Source organism: Protopterus annectens, chromosome 3.part0, assembly GCF_019279795.1.
Source record: "Protopterus annectens isolate FY-2018-M chromosome 3.part0, PAN1.0, whole genome shotgun sequence".
NCBI classification, from domain to species: Eukaryota; Metazoa; Chordata; order Ceratodontiformes; family Protopteridae; genus Protopterus; species Protopterus annectens.
The window spans coordinates 63,455,523-63,473,363 of NC_056731.1; the positions used below are offsets into that span (position 1 = coordinate 63,455,523).

The window sequence follows — 17,841 nt, forward strand, 5'->3', positions numbered from 1 at the left end:
AATAGATTTGTTTTCCACGGATGACTCTCCCATTAGTCCCCCACACATGGAGTCCATGTACTTTCTGCTCTTCTATTATCAATGTTACTAAACCTCAGGGTTAGGGAGGTGTTCCCTTGATTATGACCCTACTCAGCAAATTGTTCACATGGTAACATACCAAATTTGGAAGTTGCACTTCCTTCAGTTATAAATCTAAAACTGAGAATAATCTGATGCCATTTTGTGAAAGGAAATGACACCACTGCAACAGAAAGCCAATCAAAATCACCAAAACTGCTAGCATACAATGACCGCTGTGATAAATATTACTGAACAATTCAGAACAACAGTAAAGTATCAAGATCTCCAATCATTTTCTTCATTACAGTTTGGAAAACTGATGAACTATGTCCTTTTCTGAAATGCAGGCAGAAAGAGTTGTAGAGGTATAACTGCCTTAAAGACAAAACAAAGCATGTTGTCATAACCTCGGTTAGAAGCACCTTATAAATCTGTAACTGGTGGGGCAGTTTGGTTCCACTGAAAATATAATAACCCCAGTCTGACATCTACTCTCTGGGAGAACTCAAGAAACTCTACTGAGATAAATGAGTATCTCACTATCAGTCAATTACCAGGCTGAGCATTTTAAAGCACATTATTAAGAACTGAGCTGGACTTGTATCCAAACCTCAAAATGCACTCACTCGAGGCACTCCAAGAACATCAACATCTGTGCAGTGACAGAGACCTGGTTCAAGGCTCAAGAGAGCACCCCTGCATTACCAGGCTATAATTCATACCACACCTTTCGGCCACCTAACCTGGACCAAAACACTAAAGGCGGAGGCATGTCCATATTCATTAAGGATAGCCACACCTTCAGACTAGTTCTTCAGCATAATGCAGCCAAGATTATCCAAGGGCAACTAACTCTGGGCAAGACCGCAATCCAAATTGTAGCTTGCTACAGATTCCCCACCATGCCCCGGGATTCCCACTCCTCATTTCTTGATACACTGGAAAATATTAGGGTACAATCTAGCACCCTAATAATGGGCAATTTCAACTACCCCACTATTAACTGGGAAAACTACTCATGTACCAACTCTTTTGCTCAATGTTTTTTGGAATTCATAAATTCCAATGCCTTGGATCAACTTATCCACACCCCCACCAGGGGCAGCAATATCCTAGACCTGGTCATTACCAACATGGGCAACCAGTGTTCCACACCAGAGGTCAGTTCCTTGTTGGTCAGAATCAACCACAAGCTAATCACCCTAGACATCCACATCCCACCCCCCACCCCTCATTAGGGAAACCACCGTAAAAAAAGTCTCCATAGCCAACTTTACACTTCTTAAGACAGAAATGGCAAACTTCATGACACCCATGCAGATGGACATTAGAGGTATGACTGTTGAATCCTACACAAATGCACTTTATAAGCATTTACACAAGTGCATGGATCGTGCAATCCCTAACAGAACCACGATGCTATCCTCCAAAAAAAGGAAGCCAATCTGGTGGTCCCCTGCCATAAACAAACTCTACAACAGAAGAAAGAAACTGTTGCAAAAAAGAGTAAAATCCCATGATTGGAGGAACTCCCTGGTCAGCCTCAGTAAGAAGCTGAGATCCCTCATAAAATCCTCCAAAGCTAGTTATGAAAATAAAATCGCCACTGATTCTAAAGACAACCACAAAGCATTCTATAGCTATGTCAAGAATCTCAATGGCAACATTCAGATCTGCTCTGAGGTACAGCACAATGGCACGAAATATACAGAACCAACTGATATTGCCAGGATCCTGGCAGATAGGTTTAGTGCTAACTTTAACCCCCTCTCACCCCCTAAAGGGCCCATCTCTATACCGGAAGAATGCAAAGTTCCTGTAATCATGGCTGCACAGGTAAAAACCACACTCTCCAAAGCCAAGAACACAGCATCCATGGGACCTGACAACATCCCAGGCTGCGTTCTACACAAACTACAGAATGAACTTGCACCCCACCTAAGTACCATGTTCAATCATAGCCTTACCTCTGGCTTTGTGCCCACTGAATGGCACACAGTGACGGCCATCCCACTCCACAAAGGGGGAACCACCATGGACCTCGTTTACTACCTCCCCATTAGCCTGATGAGTCTGGTCTGCAAGGCTATGGAACATATCATAATGGAACTTATAAACAAAGACATTGGTAATCTCCAAACTCTGGACCCCACCCAGTTCGGGTTTGTAAAAGGCAGATCATGTGTCCTAAACTTGACAGACTTCTTTGAAGCAGTCACCAAAGCCGTAGATGAGGTTAAGGTGGTTCATACAGCCTATCTAGTTCTCGCCAAGGCTTTTGACACCATCCCCCACTCTGGATTTATAGATAAACTTACTAAACTAGGTATAAATCCCTATGTCACAAGATGGGTTGCCAACTGGCTCACTGACAGAACCCACACTGTGAAAGTAGCAGACTCCAAATCCGTCTTCATACCAGTGACAAGTGGAGTACCACAGGGTTCAGTCCTGGGTCCTCTCCTGTTTGGTATCTACTTCTCTGAAGTACAGGCTAACACAGAAGGTTTTTGGCTAATGAAGTTCACAGATGACTGCAAACTAGGAGCCATAATCGAAACTCCTAATGATGTGGACATCCTACAAAAAGGCCTCACTGAGACAGATGCCTGGTGTCAAAGCCATGGCCTCAAGCTCAATGCCAAAAAGTGCATTGTCATCCCTTTTGGTAAAAACTCTGTACCCATGAACTACCACATAGGCAGTAGTCTAATTAACACTGAAACTGTGATAAGAGACCTTGGGACACAGGTGGAAAGTAGTCTCTCCTTTGATAATCACATTGCCACAGTAGTCAGGAAATCCTATGTGCAAACCTCATCACAAAAGGTTTCTCATCCAAGAAAAAAGAGGTCATTGTTCCCCTCTACTCATCAATCATTAGACCCATTATAGAATACAGTGCCCCTTTTGGTATGTACCTTACAAGACATCTACAACAACTGGAAAGGCTGCAGAAACACCTCATAAAGAGGATTACTGTCCTCAAACAGATGCCCTACGCAGACCATCTCAAAAAATTCCAGGTTTACTCTGTCGCATATCGCCTACTCAGAGGTGATCTCTGGCTGACATACAAAGCTATGTCAAATCCAGAGCTGTTGGAGATGCTCCACTTAAAGAAATCCCAATCCCTCCGAGCTACACACTCTAGGGACCTAAACCTTGTCACTGCAATGAACAGAACATGCTGGAGGGCTAGATTCCCATACTCTGGAACAAACTACCTATCTATATCAAACAAAGCTTCTCAATAGCACTCTTCAAGAAAAATCTTCATGACTGGATGGGAGATAGGAAATTCACCCCGGGGATCACTTCTGTGGCTCTGCTCAACAGGGGCACAGGAAAATAATTTTCTTGGGTGGTGAAAGCCAGGGTACCTTTTTGGCTAGTCTTATATAGGTCCTAGGGCCAATAGCCTAGTACCTACCTATGAACCTATGAACTATGGAAATATGATGTCATCTTCCTTGCACTCTTTTCAACAACCTTTGTCATGTACTAGTCAAAGACATACTTGCCTGTCTGCAGACATATCAGCCTTGATTCATATTTGCTAGAATAGGATACTAAGTGTATTTCTAAAAAAAAATTCTACCACAGTAACATAGAGGTATCATTCTATGTTTGAGGAAGTGTTATCAGAATGAATTTACTCTATGCATACCGACAATAGTGCAGATGAGAAAGGCCATTCTTTTAAACTCATCATCAATTTCCTTAAGGGGGAACTTTTCTGTCTTATAAAACTGCATTAACTAATAGTATCTGTAGTAAATCATTAATCCAAATTTGCTCTCAACAAACTAACTTTCTTCAGCATGACAGCTAGCTTTTAACTCATACCGTCTGTATCACTATTGGTCAAACTGAATCAAGAGATTACAGTAGAGACATGGATTTAATACAAAAAGTGCAATATTGCATATTGCTTCAGAATCTGCCTTACTGAAAAATAAACCCATTTCCAGCTGTTCCTGTGCACTCAACCCACAAAACTTTACATATAATTAAGCTTTATGAAATCAAAGTAATTACATTAATTTCTGCAGCAAAATGCCAATTATAATTATTTAGCCACTGAATTATATCACACATATATTTACAAGTTTTATACTTAATATAATATAATGTAACTCAAACTGACGAAAGCAGAGTTATACGGATACAAATTTCATTTTATCACTTTTCACAAGACCTTCCAAAGGCTTGGGAAAGGGGAAAAACATTGATTACATTAGCACAAGGCTTCTAATGGATTTTACATTTAAACATATAAGAGTATGATCTTTAAAAAAGTGTACAGTATGCATTTGTCCATAATAAAATGTTTTCTACTAGGAAATTTATTATTATGCATTTTTTGACAAAAACTTTCACAATGATAGCCAAAGTTACATGTTATGAGTAATGATAGGTGCATTATTTGCATCAATCAATAAAGTATAAAAAACTAATAAAGAATGATTTCCAGGAAAGATATTTAATAAAATAGAAAAGAAAATCTACTGTAATAAATATTTCAGCTACATTATGGAAGATTCCCTTGCATGCAGGATGCATTTTGCCAATAGCATTTCATTTTATTTAGGGCAAGTAAAAGAAATTGTTAGGATTTCCCATTAGTCAATTATGGTAGCACAAGAAACTTTAATAATGCTGTCAGGCTAAAATGTAGTCAAATAGTCTGTTACAAAAATATTATACCACAATGCACACGGGGACATTAACAGGATTTTTTACTGCTTGGTAGTATTATATACTTTACTGAATTTCTTAATTTAGGTGTTCTCCATTTTATTAACATCTTTGTTCTCCTGGACATTTTAGTTGTAACAGAGATAAGCTTAAAAGTCCTCATTTGTAAATATTTAAATCTACCTTTTGGTGAGAATAGCAAAGTAAATGTGGACTGTTTTCATTTATACAGGGAACGGGTATGATGAAATCTAACATCTTATTCATTTAATACATTAAATAAAGGGTACAGAGCTGAGACTGTTGGTACTGAGCACATCTTAAGTTTGTAGTATTCTGAAAAATTGAAGCAAGCTGTATTTATTTATTTATATGTACATTCTTTATCATATATTGCTTTGGTGATCAGCTCATGCCAGTTTTCACTTATATTCCTCTAATAACTGATATGGCCATATAATATTTAATTACTAATATAAAATTACTAAAGTTTAGTAGGGGGTTGATGTGTGCATGCCTGATAAACACTAACAGCCTGCTAGGGGAAATAACATTTTACAGCCTTATCCTTACTAATACAGTGGCATCTTTTATCATCCCATGCAAATCATCATCCATTATTAAGTCTGACCATAAAGCTGTCTCTTTTGATATAAGACTGAAATCAGAGGTCTCATCTACTCATGGTTCCTTTAGAAACTTCTCTAAGACAAACTGTCTCTTACCCAGCTGTATCAGCATGTAAACCGCAGCAACGTGCAGATGTTCCTGAAAAAAAAAGAGCACATGGGAACCCCAGAAACAAATACCCCTGATGGAACCATAATACCAAGTAGCTATACAATAAAAAGAAGATAAGTGTTGGACAAATGTAGGAAGATTAGTTCCCAGAATGATAGTGCTCTCATCATTAAATTAAACAACTCAGGTGCTTAGTTAAAGCCACAAAGCTAAGTTTGAAGTGAAGACTGCCACGCAAGCCAATGATAATCATAAGGCCCTCTTTGTTATGTTTGAAACCTCAAGAGCACAGTGCATAAATGTGCCTCACTGATTGTGAATGATGCTACTTTTACCACAGCTGAAGATATAGCTAGCTTCCTAGCTGATAAATTCACGTTAAACTTTACCCCTCATTACCCTCTATCCATCCAACAAGAAATAGCCGGAACTGACCCCCGCCCTCCAACAGCTGTCATCCAGGATCAAGTCCTAAAACTGCTTTCAAAAGCTAAAAAAATGCTTTTATGGGTCCTGAAAATATTTCTGGATGCATGCTGAACTGCATGAAACAAGATTTAGCAAAGCTCGTAACAACGCTGTTCAACCTGAGCCTCAACACAGGCTTTGCACCAAGCGAGTGGAGAACTGTAATAATTCCCCCTGTACAACTGAGGACCCTCCACAGACTTGGGCAATTAGCGATCCATAAATCTGACCAGCCTTATATGTAACTCCATGGAAAGAATTATCATGGAGTTAATCAATAAGGATATAGGCAAAGTCCAATACCAGATCTATCTCAGTTTGAGTGTGTCAAAGGCAGGTTATACTTATTCATCCTACTGGACTTCGAGTCACCAAGGCAAAGAATGAAGGTAAAACAGTGCACACTACTTACCCCAACCTGGACAAGGCCTTTAACACTATCTCCCACTTGGGAATAGCAGAAAAATTAACCAAACGAGCAATTAACCCCTCTGTCACGGGTCTACCTGAAAACGCCGACATGCCAAAACACCGACAATGAAATAACTGACACCACAAAACCAAAAGTTCAAAAACACGAAACTTCACATACCTGACAAACCACAATCCAGACAATCGACAAAACAAATACCTTTTCCAAAAAACACACAACGCAAGCACACCAAACACCTTACAAACCTACACTAAACCTTACATACGCAACTATCTATGCACTAACCTTAACCCAAACCCTAACCCTAAGGTCCATCACTATCGCACACTTACCTTACCCGCACCCTAACCCTAACTCACTTAATTCGCCCCTAACCCTAAAGTCTGTCACTATCGCACACTTAGCTTACTCGCACCCTAACCCTAACTCACTTAACTTGCCCCTAAACCTAAAGTCCGTCACTATCACACACTTACCTCACCCACACCCTACCCTAACATCCATCACTATCACACACCTACCTTACCCACACCCTGACCCTAACGTCTGTCCCTACCGCACACTTACCTTAACATGTCGGTGTTCTCAGCGTCGGGATTTTCAACTTTCAGTCTTCTCCGTTGTCGATCTTCTGGTGTCGGTGTTCTCGTTGTCGGCGTTTGAAGCTTTCGGTTAAATCAGATAGACCCTCTATCACTTGTTGCTTTGCCAGTTAGCTCATGGATAGAATGTAAGAGATCCAAACAGGGGAAACTACCTCCACAAAAAGACCGGTCACCAGTGGAGTCCCCCAGGGCTTGGTACGTGCACCTCTTCTGTTCAACATGTACTTCTCTGAAGCTACAGCCAACACTGAAGGACTCTGGCTGACTAAGTTTGCAGATGACTGCAAGCTGGGTGCAGTTATATAATCCCCAAAAGAGTCTACTAGCCTACAGGAAGGCTTGTCCCAAACAAATACCTGGTGCCAGATTCATGGACTAAAGCAAAATTTCAAAAAATGCATCATCATATCCCTTGGTAAGTTGGCTACCCCAGGGAAGTACCACATTGAAAATACATGTCTAAGAGTTGACTGTATTATTCAAGATTTAGGAACTTATGTGGGCAGCAACCTAGCTTTCAATTAACATGTGTCCACTGTGGTGAGAAAGCCTTTCTGTATTGCACATGTTTTTAACAAAGGGAGTATTTCTAGGTACAGAAATGTCATTATCCCCTCTATTCAGCCTTCATAAGCACAGTCACCGAATATAATGCTCCTATTTGCATATATCTGTCCAGACACATGCAACAGCTGGAATGCCCACAGAAGTACAAAAAGGATACTTGGCTAAAACAATTTGCCATACATGGACCATATCAAAACCCAATCATTATACTTAATCTCTTACAAGCTTCTAAGAGGTGACCTGTGTCTGGCATACAAGCCATCCTCTGACCCATCTCTAATGGAGCTGATGCATATCAGCAAATCTGACAGCACCAGAAATATTTTTTCAAAGTATCTGAACTTTCTCTGCAACATTAACACAATGGTTTGGAAGGACAAGTATATCTTGCAGAGGACACTACTGTTCTGGAACAGACCCCCCATCCATCCATGTAAAAATATGATGGCCATATTTACGCATAATTTGAATCATTGGGTGGGGGGATTGTTAAATTTACTTCAGGGCTGCACCCTGCACTACTAATGTTCAGAGGCAGCCAATAAATACCATGCTTGACATCAGCAGGTGTAATATAAATGTAGTCAATGAAGGGATACGGTTAAGCAACAAAACAAATGAGGTGGGGTGGGACATTTGGCTAATCTTAAAATGACCCACTAGGGTAGGTAGCCTAATGCTAACCTAAGAGCCTGACTTTAGACAGAATATGTATTTAAATTGAGCAAATGCATGTGCTTCACAAAATGGAAGGGGATACACAATGGTTTAATGGTTTTCTTAATATTCTGCACATGAAAATAGAAGTATTTAGTTTTGTAGCGATATCTAGTACAAACACTGCATGACAAACACACACTGAACAAACTGATTTAAATACTGAATTTTAATCAATAGGAATATATCTGAAAATGCTTACAGTATAATCAGAAGAAACTAAATTCTGGTCATCAACATAAAAATGCTAGATGAGGATGACTAGAGAGCTTTCAACTGTTAAATCTAATGAGGTTAATTTCCAGTGGAAGTGTTACTCTGACGTTTTCTAAGGGTTGGCAACACATAATTCCAGGTTTTTAACATTATGCTATAAGAAGTACTTATACAGCTACCCACACATCAGGTAATTATCTCACAATGTACAAATACAAGACACTATTACATTAACTCTGCCGTACTTGATAGAACCAAATCAAGATCTTCAAGGAAAAACAAACCTGTCTGGTGGACAACTGCCATTAATAGGCTATACAACAGGAGAGCTATACAACATGAGAAAGAAACTGCTGTCTAAGAGTAGGAAGGAACAGTCTCAAAACTGGAAACACTCCCTCCTCAACTTAAACAAGCAAATTAGACTCCTAGTGAAGTCCTCCAAACCTAACTACGAATCCAAATTAGCTTCCCTAACTAAGGATAACCACAAGACATTTTTTAGTTACATCTGTAACCTCAAATGTAAGGCCCAGTTTTGCACTGAACTCTTAGTTAATGGTACTAAATATACAGAACCTGTGAATAAAGGAGACCTGCTTGCTGACAGGTTCCATGAAAACTTCACTCCCCTGTCCCTGCCACATATACCCCAAAGCACCCCTAACACCTGTCCCCCACCTAATATCCCTGAGGAGCAGGTCTTAAGTGCCCTCTCCAAGGCCAAAAACATACCCTCTAATGGGCCAGACAACATCCCGGGCTGTGTTCTACATGGGTTAAAACAAGAATTAGTATCACCATTGGGCATGATTTTCAATCACAGCCTAAGCATTGGTTTTGTCCTACCAGAATGGAAACAGCTACCATCATCCCTTTGCATGATGTGGGTGCCTCCACAGTCCCCAGTAACTATAGACCCATTAGCCTGACCAGCCTTATGTGCAAGGCCATCAATGGACCTTATTAACAAAGATATATGAACTCTCCAAACACTCAACCCCCACCCAGTTTGGCTTTGTCAAGGGAAGATCATGCCTGTTAAACTTGGTGGACTTCTTTGAGACAGCCTAGATGAGGGAAAATCTGTGCATATGGCCTACTTAGACTTAGCCAAAGCCTTTGACACAATCCCTAACTCAGACATCATTGATAAGCTCACCCAGCTGGGTATCAACCCATATATTGTCAGGTGGGTTGCAAACTGGCTCATTGATAGAAATAATATGGACCAAATAGGGGACTCCACCTCCTCCAGCAGACGTGTAACCAGTGGTGTTCCACAGGGATCAGTTCTAGGACTCCTACTGTTTGTAATCTACTTCTAAAAAGTACAGGCTAAAACTAAAGGACTATGGCTGACAAAGTTTGCTAATGATTGCAAATTGGGAGTGTTCACTGAAACCCCTAGTGATGTCAGTATCCTGCAAGAAGGTCTTAAGCAGACTAATGACTGGCACCAAAATCATGGTCTTGAACTTAATGCAAAAAAATACATTATCATCCCCTTCGGCAAGGGTGATGTTCCTGCAACCTTAACTTTGATTACCATGTTTCCACAGTGGTAAGGAGGGCATTTATATTGCTCATCTCATAAGTAAGGGCATTGCTACCACAAAAAAAAAGAGGTTATAACCTCCCTGTACTCTTCCTTCATTAGGCCAATAATAAAGTACAAAGCTCCCTTTGGTATGGTCCTTTCCAAACACCTGCAGCAGCTGGAGAGATGCCAAAGGTTCTTTATAAAGAAAATTCAGGGTCTTCAAGATCTGTCTTATGTGGACAGACTGAAAACATTGTCACTTTACTCTGTCATACAGACTGCTCAGAGTTGACCTGTGCCTTGCATACAGAGCAATCTCTGACCCAGCTTTAATGGAAATGCTGCAAATTCACAAGTCAAATGGCACACAGGTCACTCGCTCAAAGGACCATAACCTGGTATGTGACATCAACAGAACTTGCTGGAGTGACAGATTTGTCTCACAGAGGTTATCCCACCTTTGGAACAAGCTTGCTATTCATGTTAAACAAAGCCCCTCATTGGCCCTATTTAAGCATAAATTTGATGACAGGATGGGTGCCTGGAAATTCAGCCCAGGGATTCCACCTGTGTCCCTCTTGGACAGGGGAAATAGGTGCTGATTTTAGTGTCTGCTTGAACCAGACACCCTTGGGAACATGGGTTGAACTTGGCTAGGCTTGTAAAGGTCCTGGGGCTGTTAGCCTGGTAACCTCCCATGATCTCTTTGTTGATGTTATGTAAATCCCAAGATAGCCTTCTTATCAGTACTGGAACAGCAATGTAGATGACAAGTACAAAAATCACCAGTTTATGCATTAACCAGAATGTTCTCTTGTGCAGTTACATAAGCTTTACTTATGTATTACTGCAGACTTTTGCATATATCTGCACACATGGATCCATTATATTAAAAGATAGCCATGAAAGTACACTGTTAAAAAACAAAAACAAGTAGTTGGTATAGCACGATGTTTGTACAGCGATGTCTATCTTGCTACATGAACATATGGAATAACACATTATTACTCATAAGCTCCCTCTCAGGATTATATTGCTGTTTACTTGTTTTGATTCCCTTAAGTTAAAGTTTCAAAATTTATCATGAAGTTAAACAATATCATTAACAAAATAACTGCACATGCAGTGGAAGTTAGTTTTGCCAAATCTAAATCCAAATCTATTTTGAAATACAATGTTCATTGATTTACAACAAATTGTTAAAAGACTAGAAGAAAAGCACATGTTGTATATGATATAAATGAAGTATTATGACCACTTGCATAATTTCTATATGTTAGGTGTGTAATGACGATCACTTACAATAGCTGTATTACAACAGGCCAGATAAAAGACAAATTATTCCTGAGGCAAGGTGCTGCCCCAAAGCTGTGTAAATTCCCAAACTTGTTGCTATTTATTTAAAAAAAGTCTGTATTGGTACCTGACAACTAACTGTGTGAGATTCTGCTGGCATTCTATGACTTAATCAAGATTGCAAAAGCTTGTCTACAGAACAACTTCACTAAGCAGCAAAAGTCTAATCTGGTGAAGAACACAAGAACCACCAGGCATGGCAGGGCAAAGGGTTGATGGGGTTGTCTAGTACCCAACACTTTATTAACAGATGGAAACTGACTGCTGAGTAGGTATCACCGATGTAAAACAGTAAACTCGGTTGAGCCCTGTTAGCCACCAGTTACAAGTGTATTTATTGGATGCAAACTGGCTGAGGCTACAGATAATGCCACAGGTGACACTGGATATTTTATTGGGCAAGATGATGTTAACATTGACACCTGCAGCAACATATTTTCAAGTTTTCAACCCAGAACTCTCATTCACTTATCTTACATATGTTAGACATACTTATTTATGTGCTTATACATATGTTCTGAAACTATTAGCTATCTTATTGTTTGATCCTCGGCTGGGGTTACTTCTGTGCGGAGTCTGCATGCCCTCCCTGTGGTTGCGTGCATTTCCTCCGGGTGCTTCAGCTTCCTCCCACATCCCAAAGGCATGCTGTAGGTGGATTGGACACTCTAAATTGGCCTTAGGAGTGAGTGTGTGCATGTGTGTGCTTTCCGTGGAAGGTTGGGCACCGGGCTGGCAACTCGACACTGTAAAAACTCTACTGCCAATCATGAGCAGACAGGTGATTCGCTGTGGTGACCACTAACCGGGAAAAGCTGAAAGAAGAAGAAGATTTATACATTGCCGCAAATGCTTTAAATAGCATTTCTATCCCATGAGTACTACTCTTGAATGAAAACTGGCAATGTGCCAGAAGATTGTTTCTTTTAGCAAGGTTTAACTATTCATCATGCCGCTTTTATATCATTCATGGAACTAATAGTGGCATGACCAGGAGCCCGCAGTCAGATTCAGAGTGCTACATTTCAGAGGAACAGAGTCTCTAAAGCTAAAAGAAGTTTGTGGATTTCAAATCCTCATGACCAGTCAGTAAGATGTTTGTCTTTCGGCTTTTTCCCAGTAAGGGGTTGCCACAGCAGAACTCTGGTCCACTAATGATTGGCAGTAGATTCTTTTTACGAAAAGCCTAGGTGCCAGTTTGACGCCCAACCTTCAACAAAGGCACGCCCATTTATGCACGCATGTCTTTCGAACGCTACCCAACCACGGGGAGGACATGCAGACTCCACACAGAAGGCACTACCAAGGCAAGCCGAGAATCGAACAGAAGAACCTCTTGCTGTGAGGTAATAATGCTAACGCTGTACCACTGTGGAATGATCAGTAAGATATTATGGTCAAAAATAAAAAATGATGAGTGTATACATGCTCCTTCACTGGGGAAAAATTTTGGTCCTGGTTCTTCACCACCTTATTTACCTATAACACAAGGCAAAGCAGATATCCTCAGCAGTGGGTGTGCGAATGAATAAGTTGTAAGAAAAAAGGTCAAAAGTGACTGAGGAAGAAAAGGGAAGGAAATTAGATGAGGTCTCTGATTTTTAAACCAGAGAGATATGCATGCCAGGTTTTTAATAATATTTAAAATGTAGGAAACTTGCCATACTCCCTTCCTCGTAGATGTAGAAATATATTTGTGGATAAGCAAGGTAATTAAGCAGAAGTACTCCTAAAAATATTAAATTGTTCAGCATCTGACAATCCACATAGGCACGTTATGGAAGTTACATCACAGCAATTTACATTTATCATATAACATTCTCCACACATAAGGGTTTCTTTTAAATAATACATATGATCTCATAATAGCAACGCAGCCACTGAAACAGTTTACACTAATAAGATAGACCTTCCCCGGGATTCATGAAGCTCGGCGCAAGGCCGGCGTAAGGCCTGCGCCGGCGGTGCATGGAATATCCGGCGCAGTAGCGCCATATACATATTAATGAGAGTGCACCGGAATCACAGACACGCGCGTAGTGTCGTGGCGAGCCCAGGTAGGATGCGTCTGGAGGCGTGTCTAAGCCGGCATGAGGTGAGCAACCTAATGTGCTGACAGCCACGGTCCGCCCACAATAGTAATGGCAGCAGCCAGATCCGATGCAGAATGAAAGCATGCGTGCAATGCATAACTTATAGTCCCGTTCAAATTAGCGGAGAAACAAATAGAAGCCCGCGAGGCATAAGTGTACCGATCCAGGGCAAAGGATGCGCATAAGACCGTAAAAGTCGTCCACTTGATGCACTTTGTCGGGTGTTAACGCACTCAGAAGGTGTACAGCCGCTGTCCAGGCGCTGCCGACATAGGAGCAGCGACTAAGGTCACCACCTGTCCCACTGTAGTTTGGGGCAGTCTCTCCATGGACAGATGTGTCCCGAAAACGTAATAGAAATGGCTGATGTTACTCACGATTGTAGGACACAATGATATCCCATTGTAGCAATGTAATGGTAGCATGAATTGGTTATTTCCTGCGTAACAGAAATACGAAATGACACAATAAACAGAATAAACAAGAGAAGTACCACAATAATAAGCAAATTATTTAGGCAAACAAGTGAATTCTATGCTATATAGTGACCGTTTGTATGTGTGGCGGTGAAAACAGATGTGAGTCGGAAATATCCCAGATCGGAAAATGGAAAAGGTGGAAACCCCAGCAGCTGACATGGGCATGGTCACCAGGGTTACCTGCTGTCCCAAAGTGCCATGGACAGTTCCTGATTGGACAGTCGATGTCCCTCTGACAATCATTAAAAATGGAAAATGACCTGCGATCCCCCTGCCGCGTAAATTCCCTTAATATACATGTAAAATAGTAGCATAAAACATATACATTCACGGTATGGAACTTTGAACCTTGGCATGAAAATAAATAAGGAATGGCAACACAAGAATGGAAACCATAGTATGGCAAACAGAGTGAAGTTCTGTCTACTGCACTAGCCCTGGGTATGTGTAGTCCTGCAAATTCGAAGTGTCCACATAACATGCCCCACTATGGGCATTGGAAAGAGTGCCAATATAATGGTCACAAGCAGTAGTGACAGTACACATAGCGGTAGCTGTGCCGACACTTAACAACGAGTAAGGAAGCAAGATACCCCAAACACAGGCAAACATGTGCATAGCAACATATCCCAGACCAGCAACATCTGTTGCATACACTAGATGGTGTATGATGAAGTGTAATATCCAAACAGAACCCAGCCGTCCGGATGTACTACTGGCAGCCTGTTAATACATGTCAGTCACCCATGTATACCCTGCACCCAAACCTGCACTGGCATCCGTGTGCAGCTATGCAACCACACACAATGTGCATACCTGAACTGTGGTAAGATGTTTATGTTAGAGCAATGCCCACTTGGCGGGCAAATCGTACCCACATGTCAACCAACCCACATGAGTACAGATATATAAATGGCTGCATGTAGATGTAATCAGCAGAATGTGTACATCCGGCATGTAGTATGTACCGTCAAACCATCTAGGTTTGCATACGACCGCGGTGCACATAAGTGTACACATGTGGACAAGTCGGGTCGTTGGATCACCACAGCATCGGCGATTATCTTTGCAGTAGAAATCGATCACATATATAAGCGGAACAGGTGCCTAACACACAGGACATCCTAACAGGGTGCTACAGGCAAAGAAGAACTGGGACATCACATGTGGAGATTAAGCGTGGCTGGGCCGGACAAATACCTGCGGTCAAGGTAAAGGATGGAACAACATGCATGGCTGGATGGATGCTGTTAAGTAAAATATATAGAAACACATATGAAGCTCCAGTTTACACTCGAAATACTATATAATGTATTGAATTGTACCGTACAATATGGCAGCAGAACTAAGCCTGCGTATAATTGGTGAAATAAGCTGTACTGTGATGGAGTCCTGAACCTGGCAGTAAGCAGGACAGCAGGCTCATGTCTGTCATCATTAATTATTTGCTGGGTTACAGAACAATAAATGTATGTACATGCATAACAGCCTCCTTCCCCAGAGGAGGATGGCCTTGTGAGCTCAATGGAAGATATGATACAACTCCCTACCAGACAGGAATAGAAGCAGTATTAAGAATTAACTGTCCACTGTGGCGTAACAGTCTAGGGTCCTTGGAAACAGCTACAATCACAAAAGGATACTGTAGTAGCCTGGAGTGCCTTGCAAGGCTGTGTTATTCCCATGAAGAAACAATTTTCGCACGAGCCCAGCACTTACGTATGTATGGACTGGTCGCGGACCAGCATAGTGATGGAAATGCCCTGTGACCGTCCGCGTCAGTAAAGGTGGGCAAAGCTGATTAATAAACACTATATAAAGAGCTGCTTACTGTATAGAGTCAGACAAAGAGCTCTCATACTTGGACTGTACATTGTTTGTCTGCCTGTACACTACTAAAACTGTCGAACCCGAGCCTCTGTGTTTATGGCTGTCACTTAGAAGAAGCCTACTGATAACTACAGTCTGGTTTGTAACAACTTATTTCACATACGTGTTCCTTGTAATCCGAATTCCTTGGTAAGCTACAGGTCAGAGTGCTTGGCTGGTTAGACATATGCGCTGGAGAATATGCATAAATGGTTCTTCTTGAATGAAAGAGACATCCGACTGAATTGTTGTGTGTAAAGAGGCTGGCTGTTTACTGTCTGATCTGTGTGAAAAGCGGAAACTGGATCCCAAGAAAGCGATGCAGCGCAAACAGGAGGCCCCAGGTGAGTGCACCTTTTTGTATGTGTAGATCAGGGACCAGACTACATTGTGTTTCTGTTAACGAAGAAGTAGTGATATCGGGTGAAGACCCTACCCACATACTATTAAATCTAGACATAGGTCAGGGAACACACAGCAGAGTAAATAGTGATTATAGACGCACCCAGTGGATGATACACAGGGAAGGGAAGACACGTGTTATGACAGAGAATGCGCTTAGTCGTGTAGAGGATATGGGAGATTATTGAAGCAACAGATCATGTGATCCAGCGTTTGTGAATTGGCGTGAAGAATTATGTCATAGAGGAAACACATAATGAGTTACGCCCAGCAAAATGGGGTAATAAATATGACATTGATGGTATATTAGGCAACATGCCGTTATGAGCATGTGTCGGCTGAAAATTTGATGCATATGTTCCCAAGGTAAACACCTGTTCCACCCTGAGAGGATATGCCCTCTGGCCAGCCCGTCCTGTAAATAAACCCGAACACATGTCAAATGTCCTGATATCTCAGGACAAACTGAATATATATCAAAGATGGCATAAAAGAGTAAATTTGTATGTGGAACAGCAAAATATAATAATAAACAGAATAAGCCCAACTGAATGCTACAACAATTGGTGGCTCACCTGGCAAAGCGTGAATACCTGTCCTATGTACTGGCGGTAGGCATTTTCAGGCGATTACGTTCCGAACACTAATGTCCCATTGTGCATTGGAAAATGTGGCAGCCCTAAGATGTGCGAAGGCGACAAAACAGCGACAATTGGGTATCCGTCATGCACATCGGTGGACTGAGGTAGTGTGCGAGAGAATAGAGACTACTACAAATGGCTAAGCATCATCACATTGCACAGAGAAGATCATAATGCAATTGGTACCGGTCGCCCCACAACACCTACCACGCCAGATGCCACATGCGGGATATTGGCGGGAGGGCAGGCTGAATCCCACCGTTATCCTGTGGCAACAGAGGGTAGCCCTAACGAACAAATGTAATAGAAGCTATCGAAACCACATCCCGGACTGCGTAACATACCTAGGGACACCGAGTAAGAACACAGTACTACAACAGAGTGAGATGTCTATCCAATTAATTGAAGTACCGAACCATCAGGTAGGACAGGAGCCAGGACCCAACCCATTAGCGTATAGGGCCGTGGACACCAGAAGATATCTACCAAAGTCATAGAGAGATTCCCCATCCACAAAGTAGTGGCTATTCACCATACTGAAATACCCCTGTATCTCCTGACCGAGCAAGGGAATGGCCAGTTGGTACAGTATGTGACTCATGGAAATCATGTAAGAATGCCAGGGTACCGTTGGTGCCAGACCCACATATATTCAATGCAATGCCACAGAAGTATCTTACCGTGGTACATATAAGCTGTAGCACTTTGCAATACCACAACATCCACATAGATCCATTGATAGCTTTGCTTGTACAGTCGGGTGACAGGCCACAGCATACCCGGCTATCGGCGGGGCTGCACAGCGAAATTATGATATTCTCACAGGGGATGGCTAGTTACATTCGGTGTCAACTCTCCACCCGGGGGCCAGTGAAGCTCACTGGTGGATGATATTCTGCTTGCGGCCCTACCCAGCAGCAATTTCAGGGAAGATACAATAGCATTAT

The 17,841-nt window shown here is 41.6% G+C and overlaps 1 protein-coding gene across 2 annotated transcripts in view; it reads right to left on the minus strand.

Annotated features, from left to right (window-relative positions):
* GABBR2 (gamma-aminobutyric acid type B receptor subunit 2) overlaps positions 1-17,841 on the minus strand; it is a 3,943,409-nt gene that overhangs the window by 2,117,903 nt on the left and 1,807,665 nt on the right. The window lies entirely within an intron of this gene.